General features: G+C 45.5%; 1 protein-coding gene across 1 annotated transcript in view; it reads left to right on the top strand.

Moving 5' to 3' along the window:
• Window positions 1-837: 837 nt before the first annotated feature.
• The window catches only part of LOC140722086 (NACHT, LRR and PYD domains-containing protein 3-like), a 55935-nt gene continuing 44621 nt past the window's right edge, over window positions 838-12151 (top strand). The window contains 3 exon segments of the mRNA XM_073036880.1: window positions 838-899; window positions 5613-5776; window positions 10093-10261. The gene's annotated coding sequence lies outside the window, so the exon portion shown is untranslated.

The following is a 12151-nucleotide window of genomic DNA, read 5'->3' as shown; positions in this document are numbered from 1 at the left end:
ATGATGTTTGACCCGGTGGGGACAGGAAGGGGCACATCTGTGGAAATGTCTAGAACAGAGGGATTCACCACATTGGGGGCAAACACCGGCAGACTGTTGTCCTGCAAGCGGGGTCAATGGTCCGGGCAAAGTGACAATTATTTGGGGTTGTTGAGATTGTACCTGGAATATGGTGTAAAATCCCGATCCCCATACTAACACGGGTTATACAGGCTAAAGAACAAACTGCCGGAGGAACTCAGTGGGTCGGGCAGCATCTGTGGAGGGAAATGGACCGTCAATATTTCGGGCCGAGACCCTCCCTCTGGACTGAGAGTGGACGGGAAATAGTCAGAGAAAAGAGGTGAGGGGTAGGGATGGGGCAAGAGCTGGGGAGTGAGAGGTGGATCCAGGTGAGGGGGGAGGTGGGAAGGTGGAAATAGTGACAGGGGTGGGAGGTGAGTAGTTGGGGCAACACGGGGCTGCAGAAGATGGAAATTAATTCCATGATCGAGGAAATGGGGATCGGGCAGAAACGTGTCTGAGATGGGAGAGCTGCGAATGTGAAGTAATGTGGGAAATGAGGCCGATGGGTCGGGCAGCGTGTGAGGGGCGAGGAAAAGGTCACCGGGTCACGTGGGAGACCCTCCACCGTCAAGTGAACCTGTTTTACCGCAGATCGGCGACATCTGCGGGTTTGGCCCCGAGACCCCGCCCCTATCTGATGACGCAATAAGCACACTGCGCATGCTCACATTCCCTGGACGGCCAGTTATTATTTTACTTTGTCTTTGCTGAAACGGGTCCGGAGCGGTGGATTGTCGGTGGGATCCGGATCGGGAAAGGGTCCTCGCCCCCTCGGGCGGTGAGCCGGGGGTTCGGATCATTCTCCGCGGAGCGAGACCGACAAGGTCCATGCGGTGAGTATTGTGTCCGGTCCGGAGCGATGCTAGGCAGTGAGTCCCGTCAACTTCCCCGAAATCGCGGTCTCACCCCGCTTCCTGGACAAAACCTACCGGGGACTCTCCGGGTTGTGAGACCTGGGGATACTTTCCATGGTGTGTTGATAAAAGTTGTTTCGGGGAGAAGGGTAAATGCCAAAGTTCCTGTTGCTCTATCTTTGTCATTTTAGTACATAGTAGTATGTACTGTTAATTCAGTGTCTGTGTATTGCTCGAGGACTATCAGTGATCGTCTTTGATCCCTTCTCCCACCCGTTCCATCTGCTTAGTCCCCGCCATCTTGTTCAATCTTTGTCCAGCCTGCATCCCACCACCTCGATGATAAATATCGACAATCTCTCTTCTACCGTTGCCTTCATTGTGAAGTATTTTGCCTCACGGAGTTATCTCTGAAATCGGAGTTTGTTACCTGGATCTATCAGTGGATTTATATAATGCAAAATGAGGAAGGATAAAGACAGTCACCACAATTTTAGTTTCAAAGTTACCAAATGGCCGCTGTGTTAATCTTTGTCAGACGGTGACTAGCAGTATTTAAAGTTGAGTCTGTTATTTCCTGTTTTGGTCATGTTTGGAGAGGCAGTTTCCCTGTTGCCAGAAACAGCCACAGGATCTGCAGGGAGTGGTGCATATTTTTATCGCTCTCTGGTCACTTCCTCTCATTGAGAGTTAGTGGCCTTGGGAGCAGATGGAACAGCTTGATAGTGGGGTGGGGAGGTTGCTGTGAGCATTGACTGTATCGACTGTATTAACCCTGTGTTGGAATGAAGAGAAAACTAATGAATGTGGGACTTAAATTTGTGCGACTTTGTTCAGGCCGTCATGAACGTCTTGTAATCAGTCAATAGTTGTGCATCATTTAAAGTAAAAAGAGAAAATGCTGGAACCTTTCAGCACATCGGGCAGCAACTTGGACAGTCCCAGTCCTGATACCGGGTCTTCCACAGTTTTCTTTCCACAAATCTAATCTGATGAAACGAGTTTCCAGCACAATTATTTCAGTTTTATATTAAAAGCCTTTTATTCCTGTTAGCCTACAGGAAATGTGATGGCCAATTGTGCTGGGCAAGACCTCGTTTAATAATTAGATAATGATAAATTGAGTTCACTTTAGCTGCAGGAGACAGTGTAAAACGTGTCTCCGGTATCTACCGGAGCAAGGAGTCCTGGGAGAGTTACTGTTTGGGCTGTAATCCTTGGAACTACTACTGTCTCCTCATTGTGAAGTATTTTGCCTCAATATCGGTGTTTGTTACCTCAAAATAGCAGAGGATGTATTAAATGCAGCATGAGGTAAGGTAAAGGCAAACATTACAATTTCAGTTTCAACGTTATAAAATAGCTGTGTGTTAATTTTATATTAAGTCACTTTACAGGACAATGTCAGGGTAGCAGCCTGTCACCTGAAGTTTAATTGAGGTTGGATAATCCAACAAGAAAATTATCTGAAAGACTAGAGTAAATCGATAGGAGAGTGATTTCAAAAGAAAATTTTGCTTTTTTGGAATGGTCGAGTCAAGGTCCTATCATTAATCCCATGGGAATGTTGTAGAATGGCCTGCAGCAGCAGTTCAGGCAAGGATTCCCACCAACATCCCAGAACTGAAACAGTTTTGTCAGGCGGAATGGCCTAAAATTCTTCCAAACCGATGTACAGGAATATCTACAGTTATCGGAAGAATTTGGCTAAATTTAATGCTGTACGGGGTAGTGGCGGGGCGGGGGGGGGGGGGGGGGGGAGGGGGTTGGGGGGTCACACCAATTATTGAAAACCAAGGTTCACAGACCTATTTTTAACAAGTACATGTAATATTGAATCCTGTTAATCTTGTCATAACGGGACTCGGAGCGTTTGAAATAGGCTCCATTGTTTACTCTTCCGGTCGTTTTTGGAGGGCCGCTTTCTGTATTGCCACGATAACAGCCCATGTGACCGGCAAGGAGCGGTAAACATTTTCATCGCTCGCTGGTCACCGTTACTCAGCGAGAGTTAGTGGCCTCAGGACCAGATGTAACAGACTGATAAAGGGGTGGGGAGGAATTTGTGAGCATTGACCGTATGTACTGAATAATTTTTGTGTTGGAATAAAGAGAAAACTAATGATGATCCCTTTTTCCATTTGGTTCCATCTTCTCATTCCCCACGCATCTTGTTTAAACTCTGTCCAGCCTGTATCCCCTCACCTCAATGATATATATCAACCATCCTGTTCAACCTCTGTCCATTCTGTATCCCATCACCTCAATGATATATATCAACCATTTTGTTCAAACTCTGTCCAGACTGTATCCCACCACCTCAATGATATATATCAACCATCTTGTTCAACCTCTGTCCAGTCTGTAACCCATCACCTCAATTATATATATCAACCATCTTGTCCAAACTCTGTCCAGTCTGTATCTCATTACCTCAATGATATATCTCAAAATTCTTGTCAATATCTGGCCAGTCTGTATCGCATCAATAATTACATTTTTTTAGTTTCAACGTTATATAATGGCGAAGTGTTAATCTTGACAGCATTCAAAGTGAGTCTGTTATTTCTTTTTTTTTTGGTCATTTTTGGAGAGCCACTTTCTCTGTTGCTAGGGTAACATCCCATGTGACTTGCAGGGAGGGGTGCTCATTTTTATCTCTCTCTGGTCACGGTCCCTGAGTGAGTGACAGCGGCCTCGGGAGCAGATGTAACAGACTGATAGTGGGGTGGGGAAAATGTTGTGAACATTGACAGTATGGACTGCATTATTCCTGTGTTGGAATGCAGACAAAACTAATGAATGTGGGCATTACATTTGTGCAACTTTGTTCAGGCCGTCACAAACGTCTTGCCTTCAGTCAACAGTTGTGCATCATTTAAAGTAAAAAAGCGAAAAAGCTGGAAACGTTCAGTAGATCGGGCAGCATCTTGGACAGTCCCAGTTCTGATATCGGGTCTTCCACCGTTTCTATTTCCACACACCCTATCTGATGAAACAAGTTTCCAGTAATACTATTTCAAATTTGGATCAAAAGCATTTTATTCCTGTTACCCTACAGGACATATGGTGGCCAATTGTGCTGGGCAAGACCTCATTTAACAATAAGTTAATGATAAATTGAGTTCAGTTTAGCGGCAGAAGACAGTGTGAAACGTATGCCCGTATCTGGTAACTCACATCCAGGTTTTCCAGCCCGATTATTGGTCCAGTCAGATGACCATTAGGTTCCCGTTCTGCTATAGGTTGATGGAGTGTCTTTGAACTCTGATTGGCCCAAACACTACATCATATTACCGGAGCAAGGAGTCCTGGGAGAGTTGATGTTAGGGCTGTTATCCTTGGAAACTCCGGCCTATGGAGCTCTCAGTATTTGGGATTTGGCCAAGGTCAGTACTTACACAGATGGAACACGCTGTTGAATCAGAAGTCTCGAGTATATGGGCATTGGTTGTGGGTGTATCCCAGAATACACCACTTGCTGTGAGATGTGTGGACGATGTGCGAGGCTTCTGGCGTCGGTAAGTGACTGGTTCAGCCGTGTGACCCTGTGAGGTTGGGGCATGGGATATCATCGTTTTAAATCCAAGTAAAATCGACCCGAGATTCAACCTGCCCAGGTTTATGAGGTGTTGAGCGAGTATTTCTGGTCTGGGGCTTCAGTGTTCAAACCGTGTATGGAAATTCCCCCTCACTGTCACCTGTCTGTCAGGCAGTGGAAATCTAACGGATTTTGATGATGGATGTCTGCGGTAAAAACTTAAAATGTTTGAAGTAATTCTAACGAAATGTGTGAACCTGAATCGTCAAATTTGTTCCTCTCCCCACAGCTGTTCCTTACCTGCTGAGTGTTTCTGGTAATTACAGTTTTATTTTTATTACATTCACCCTGGAATGGTTTAAATTTCCTGAAATGGGCCTGATTTAACCTGGGAATGGAAATGGCTCGTTCTGTGATAGGAGAACTGTGAAGAAACCACAACTTTTCCCAGTAAGTTATCCTGGTACCAATTTGCCTGTTGTTCCTGGGAATGTGTTCAGAGCAGTTGTCGCTAACAAGGTTCATATGAATAATCTCAAGAATGATCGGCTTTATGTATGAGGAGCATTTGATGAGTCTGGATGTGCTCAGTGGAGTTCCGACGGTGGGAGTGGTGTGGGGAGGTGAAGTAAACCTACTGAATGCTGAAACGCCTCGATACAGTGGACATGGAGAGTCTGCAATCTGAGAGCACAGTCTCAGAGTAAAGACACTTCCCTAACCATTGACATGAGAAAAATCTCTTCAGCCAAAGGATAGCTGCTGTGTGGAAATTGTTGCCGCAGAGTGTGGCTGAGGCTGCGATTTGCATATATTTATGGCAGATTTAAATATGTTCTTGATTGATCAGCAGCTTCAGAGTTAAAGGATGAAGGCAGGAATATGGTGGTGGAATAAAACTTATGGTTTAATGGTGAGCAGACTCGTTGGACCGAATCATCTCATTCTCCTCCTACACCTTGTGTCAGACCATAACTGAACGATGAGTCCTTCGTATCCCATATCAGGCTTTGTGAAGTGTGAGGGGCAATTTCAGATTTGTGCATTGAGATCGTTGTATTTGTCTTCAACATTTAAACATCGTTAAGCGGACATATTTTGCTCTCCTTTGTATTGTTAATGTGCTTCATTATCTGTCTGGTTGAAGTTAGACGGCGGTGAGAGGTTCATTGAAAGAAAAACCCACAACTGGAAGCAAACCACGGCTGAAAACGAGGGAACAGCAACAAGTGAACCAGCCCGAGGACTGAGAGCACCGACTGGAGAGAACCCTTCTGACTCGGAGTTCCCATTGATTCAGTCAACAGAAAGTCTGGTGGGTCTCATTTACTCAAACACTGGTCCTTTAGACATTACATACCTGTACAAAGGAATGTAGGAAACAGTTGGAGTGAGACTGAATATGCCCAGAAATACCAGTTATGCCTCTGTCAGACGCCGTTGCAATCACTCTAGGTGTCGTAATGTGCTGTCAGCAGCACAGCTCTTTAAAGCAACTCACTTTACCTCATTTCAAGGTCTTGCATTTTCTGAAGCAGTTTTTGGTCAGTTCTGGGTGGAGAGAGTGATTTGTTTATACTTACTATCTTTCAAAAAATGTAATTGCTTGAATTTACTTGCTACAAACTTGCTACCTATACCCTTTAAATTCTCAACCCAATTATTGAACGTCACTAAGCACTGGACTCGAGTTAAGAAACAGCCCGTCACCGTCACCCTCTGCGTCTGTTTGCAGACTCTGGGGCTCTGTAACAAACTCGATGCTAACAGCAAGATTAAACAGTAACTAATACAAAAGATTTGTCGCTTCCTGAAAGGATACGTATCCTGTCTGATCCAAAGGGAACGGTCCTCCGTTGTTTACAAATTGATTTGACCCGGCACCCGTCATCCCCGGTCATGCTGCGTCCGCCAACCCACACGAAGCATGTTCCCGCTGATGGGTGAGTCCAGAACTAGAGGCCACAGTTTAAGAATAAGGGGTAGGCCATTTAGAACTGAGATGCGGAAAAACTTTTTCACCCAGAGAGTGGTGGATATGTGGAATGCTCTGCCCCAGAAGGCAGTGGAGGCCAAGTCTCTGGATGCATTCAAGAGAGAGTTAGATAGAGCTCCTATAGATAGAGGGGTCAAGGGATATGGGGAGAGTGCAGGAACGGGGTACTGATTGTGTATGATCAGCTATGATCACAGTGAATGGCGGTGCTGGATAGAAGGGCCGAATGGCCTACTCCTGCACTTATTGTCTATTGACTATTGACCCCAATCTCCCTCCACCCCGCCGATAGGCCCGCATCGTTCCCATCGTTCACCCCACTATCGCACACGTGGACAGATCCCCTTCACCAACATCCACCCTCTCAGCTTGGGTGTCATAACTAACTGATCATACATTCCCGGCTCGGGCGCAAAAATAAAATGAAATTAAAAACAGGAGACCCTGGATCCCCCTAGATGCCTAGCTACGTCCCGGCCCTTACCCACTTCAACCGACCTTCGAATTACACAAACCTGAGATCAGCCCCTTCCTCACCGCCGCCCCGATCAGTAGAACCGCCGGCATCCGCTGGGTTCGGCACTGTGCTCTGATCTGCAGGAGGTCCCGCAGCGCCACCTGTGGCAGGACGTCGGAGGGACAGCAGGGAGTGTTCAGGTGTCGGTTCATTATCTGTGACATCCTCCAAACTTTACATCAACATCCAACTGACTCTGGGCGAACTTTAATGACCAACAGATATAATCCCTGTCAGTGATCAGCTGTCTGAATGATTCGTTCACTGTCGGGGTGTTTAGATTGCTGGGAGACTAGGACTGCAGGGACGAGAGGTTTTCTGTTAATTAATACTAATCTGTGTTTCCCCGCTGGCAATTCCGGTTTACAGTAGTAAAACTGTTGTTTATGAAAATACTAAACAACGAGACACTGCACTGACTGATCAGATCACCCTGGAAACTCTTCTTCAGAAACATTCTGAGTTTTGTGAACCAACTCAAGACAAGCACCTACTCTACGGACAACATGGCAGAGCAGGGCACCTGGCAAGGGACTTTACTTCACACAGCATCGGATTCAGCGATGGAACCCGTTAAGTACCTTCGTTCTCCTCCTGAAATCATTAAAACCTCCACTAACTTGCCTCACCCACACGTGACGTCACTCTGGTGCCCCCACATAAAACCATAAAACATTGGAGCAGAGTTAGGCTATTTGGCCATCTGACGTCACGTGCGCGGTTCCTTACGTCTGAGGGTTTGTTTCTCACTCACCGGTATTCTCACCAAGTTTGGAAATTCCCACTCACTGTCGCCTGTCTGTGAGCATCTGGAAATTAAAGAAACACTCAAGATGCTGGAGGCCTGAAAACAAGTCAGAAATTGTTCAAAGCCATTCCAACACTGACCTGAACAATTATCTTTCCACATATGATCTTTATCTGTTGAGTGTTTATTTCATTTGTAGCTTTTTAATATATTGTCTTAGAATGTACTAAAAGTGAGTACTTAGAAAGTACTGAAAGTCTCATGGGAATTGGAGATGTGTGTAGCTGGGAACTGGGCTGCAAACTATCAGATGGCATTTAATGTTGATAAGTGTGGGGTGTTGCACGTTGGCAGGGCAAACCAGGATTTGATTTACACAGTGACTGTTAGGGGCTGTGGTATGTGACAAAACAAATTGACATGGGAATACAGATCCACAATTACTTGCAGGTAGCTTCAGAGTCGTAAAGAGAGCTTTGGGCATATATTGACATTTATAACTCACGCAGGCTATTGTGAAGGGGAGTTGGGATATTAATACCAAAGTGGTAAAAGACACCGTGAATCCAAATATGCAGAATTGTGTTCAGTTCTCGTCATCTACTTGGAGGAAAGATAACAATAAGCGTGAAAGAGTGCCGGAAAAATTACACGGACGTTGCTGGTATTTCAGTAAAAAATTATCAAACTTGATTCCCTCGAATACAGGAGAATGAAGGGACATCCTAGCAGGGTTTCAACTTTTTTTATGCTATTTGTCCCTACAATCAACTGAGGGGTCCATGGAACCCAAGTTGTTCACCCCTGCTTAAGATATACAAAAGTATGATGGTATAAATAGTGTGAATGCAAGTAAGCTTTTGCCCCTCAGGTTGGGTGATGTCACGGATTTAGGGCAAAATGTGAAATATTTAAGGGTAATCTGAGGGCTAACTACTTCACAGAGGTGGTGCGAATGCGGAAACAGCTCCCAGCAGAAGTGAGAAATGGAGGTTCAATTGTAGTACTTAACAGATGTTTAGGGAGATACATGGATGAGAGAGGTATGGAGGGCTATGGTCTGTGTGCAGGGGAATGGGACCACACCGAACTTGGCACGGACTGGATGAGCTAACAGTCCTGTGTCTGTGCAAAAAGATACTCCCTGTCTACTCTATCATTATCTTTCATAATCTTATAAACCTCTATCAGATCTCCCCCCAGACCACACCGCTCCAAGGAGAACAACCCAAGGTTTCCACTAAAAAATGGATTTTGTTTGAATCCATTCTGACGAAAGGTCGGGAAACCGAATTGTTAACTTTGCTCCTCTCCCCACGGCAGTTCCTTATTTGCTGAGCGATTCTTTAATTCCACTTTCTCGTCATTACACTCACCACGGAACACGTTAAATCTGCTGGAAATGGCTCAGGGCACCAGCTCCCGTTTTGTGATAGTAGAACAGTGAAGAAATCAGAGCTTTTCCCCAGTGCACTATCCTGGTATCAATTGTCCTGTTATTCCTGGAGATATGATCAGTACAGCTGTTGCTAACAAGGTTCCTAAGATAAAGCTGGTGGATAATAAACCATGCATGAGGAGCATTTGATGGCCCTGGCCTGTGCCCAGTGGAATTCAGAGGGATGGTGGTTGAGGGGGGGGGGGGGACGGCGTTGGGGGTGATTATTTACACCAACTGAATACCAACAAGCCTGGACATAATAGGAAAGGAGAGGACGTCTCGATTAGACAGAGAGTCATTGATCAGAGAGTGCAGCCTCAGGATAAAAAGAAACTCCACTGTAAATTGAGAGGGGAGAAATTACTTTTGCCAGATGTTGATTGATCTGTGGAATTTGATGGCACAGAAAGTGGTGGAGGCGATCGTTGGGTACATTTATGTTTTGCATTGCTAAATAGGTCGAGTATTATAGCAGGGAAGCAAAAATACGGTTTGGAAAAATAATCGTCTATGATTGATTATGGAGCGGACTAGAATGACCGAATCACCTAATTCTAACCCTATGTATTATGACTTGTGTCTTATACCATGACTGAGCCAATGACTTCTTTGTATCCCATCACGACCAAGAGAAAATCACCAGTTTCTTGAAATTCAAGCAACGCATACAAAATGCTGGAGGAACTCATCAGGCCAGGCAGCATCTATGGAAGAGAGTCGATTCGACATACAGTTGCTGCCTGGCCTGATGTGTTCCTCCACTATTGTGTGTGTTCCTTTGTATCGCATCTCAGGTTTTGTAAAGTGTGAGGGACAGTTCCAGATTTCTTCACTCGGATCATTATTTATGCGTTCAAGATTTAGATTTCAGTTTAATGCTCGGTTCTCCTTTGTATTGTTAACGTGTTCCAACATCTCTCTGGTTAAAGTTAGACCTGCGGCGAGAGATTTATTGGAAGAAAAGTCCACAACGGGAAGCAAACCACGACTGAAAGCAAGGGAACAACAACAAGTGAACCAGCCCGAGGACTGAGAGCATCAGCTGCAGAGAACCCATCTGACTCGGAGTTCCCATTGATTTAGTCAGGAGAGAGTTTGGTGAGTCTCATTTACTCTAACACTGGTCCTTTGGACATTAAGTTTCTGTACCAAGGAAGGTGGGAAATAACTGGCATGGGACTGAATAACTGAAGAAGTGCCAGTTACGCCAGTTGCAATCACTCCAGATTTACTCATTGCTGTCAGCATCCCAGCTCAGTGAAGCCACGCACATTCCCTCACATTTTTTGCCCATTTCATCTCTTATCGGCTCTGCTGCTTCCTTGCTTGGCGGTGTTTGGTCGCAATAATCTCAAAATGCGTTGACTATTTCCTCCCTTTATAAGACGCCGCAGTGCTTCCTGCTGTAGTGGCTGCAGAAATGTGGAATTACCATGAACTACAGCAACATGTCATTGACTCCTCTGTCTATTGCAAGCTGCAATGATATACTTGCCCTCGAGTATATCGTCGTGCAAGCCTCTGCTAAGAGCAAACCCTCTTGAAGCCAAATGTCCCAGCACCACATTTCATTCAGTCCTAACTAGCAAATGCCAACCAATAATTTACATTTACATACCCTGTCGTCATCAAGTACTTTTCTACTAATAAATTTTCAGAACCTATGAATCTGTGATTAAGCAGAAATAGATTTTGCAATGTTCCCATTTGATCTTGTGCCAAAGCATGGGTTATACCTGTACTTAAGTTGAATAAATGTCCTTGCGGCCAGCACTGCTATAGCTTCCGAAGTCTGTTTATAGTCAGTCATATCGGGATAGGAAGCAGGTGTTGGGCAAGATGATGGAGGAGTTGATATTAAGGTCGATGCAATGTTCAGAGAGACTGTGGAAGGATTGGCTGTGGACAGGGCATCATGTAGTGAAAAAGGAGCAACAGTTTCCCCTCCCCCTCACTCCACCTCTCACCCTCCTATTGTTTTGCCGGTGTTAATCGCGGGAGTCAGCAAATCTTTCTGCTCACTGACCAGTGAAAGTAAAGCCTTGATTCCATTCAGAGCCCAGTTTCTTTATAAAGAAACTGGGCGGGGCGGTGACCTGGCCAGCACGGTGCGGGACCGAGGGCCGTGCTCCCCGTTCCCTGTTACTGACTCTACAGTCTACCGCGCGCAACAGCTCACCGCCCCGCCCACTGCCCACGTGCGCCCTCTCGTGAAGCATCTTCACCCTCGCGCTCTCGGGCTGATGTTGAGACGATTTAAAAATGCTGCGCGTGCCCGGTATCTCTCGTGAAGCGCTGTGAAATTCACTTATCCCTCATTGGTGACAGCAAGTGCCAGTTTAGCATACCAACCAATGGGGATATGAGTTTCATCATTAAGGAGTTCCCTCCATAGACCCCACCATGTGTTTCCTAACAAAACTCCCGGGAATGAGCCAACAAGCTCGTTTTTTTAATGCTGCTCTTTCTCGCCAAGGAGTTGGCAGAGCTGTAAGGGCAACGACTGAAGTGGGAGAACAGGGGGTTTATCTCTTCTGAAGTGGCGAGATTGAAGAAGGCTTCAGTATATGTGTAGTGGACACCGGTAAAGTGTTAACCTGCAAGTGCGGTGTTGAGTGATTTTGAGAACAATTCACGATCTTTCTATATAACACAATGGGTTGGAGGGAACCGGTGGCTGCCTTTTGTTTGAGGTGTCTGGGTTTAAACAACGGAGTAAACAGACCCACCTCGGGCCAGCAGTCTGTCCCACTGGGTGTTTTGGGGTCAGATGCTTGGAACGTGGTTTCTCCCTGTCTGCATGAGCGATTTATCTGAGGGACAAAATGCAACACTTACAAGTCTGATATTGACTGAAAACAATTGTATTTATTATTGTATATTGTTTATGATACAATCATTGTCCAATTTATGTTCAAATTCAATAGTCAGTCAACCATACATGAAAGCCGATGAATACAGTGAAATAAAACAGCGTTCCTGCACACC

Source organism: Hemitrygon akajei, unplaced genomic scaffold, assembly GCF_048418815.1.
Source record: "Hemitrygon akajei unplaced genomic scaffold, sHemAka1.3 Scf000069, whole genome shotgun sequence".
NCBI classification, from domain to species: domain Eukaryota; kingdom Metazoa; phylum Chordata; class Chondrichthyes; order Myliobatiformes; family Dasyatidae; genus Hemitrygon; species Hemitrygon akajei.
The sequence above is the reverse complement of the archived record's forward strand: the minus strand, read 5'-3'. Positions and strand labels throughout refer to the sequence as shown.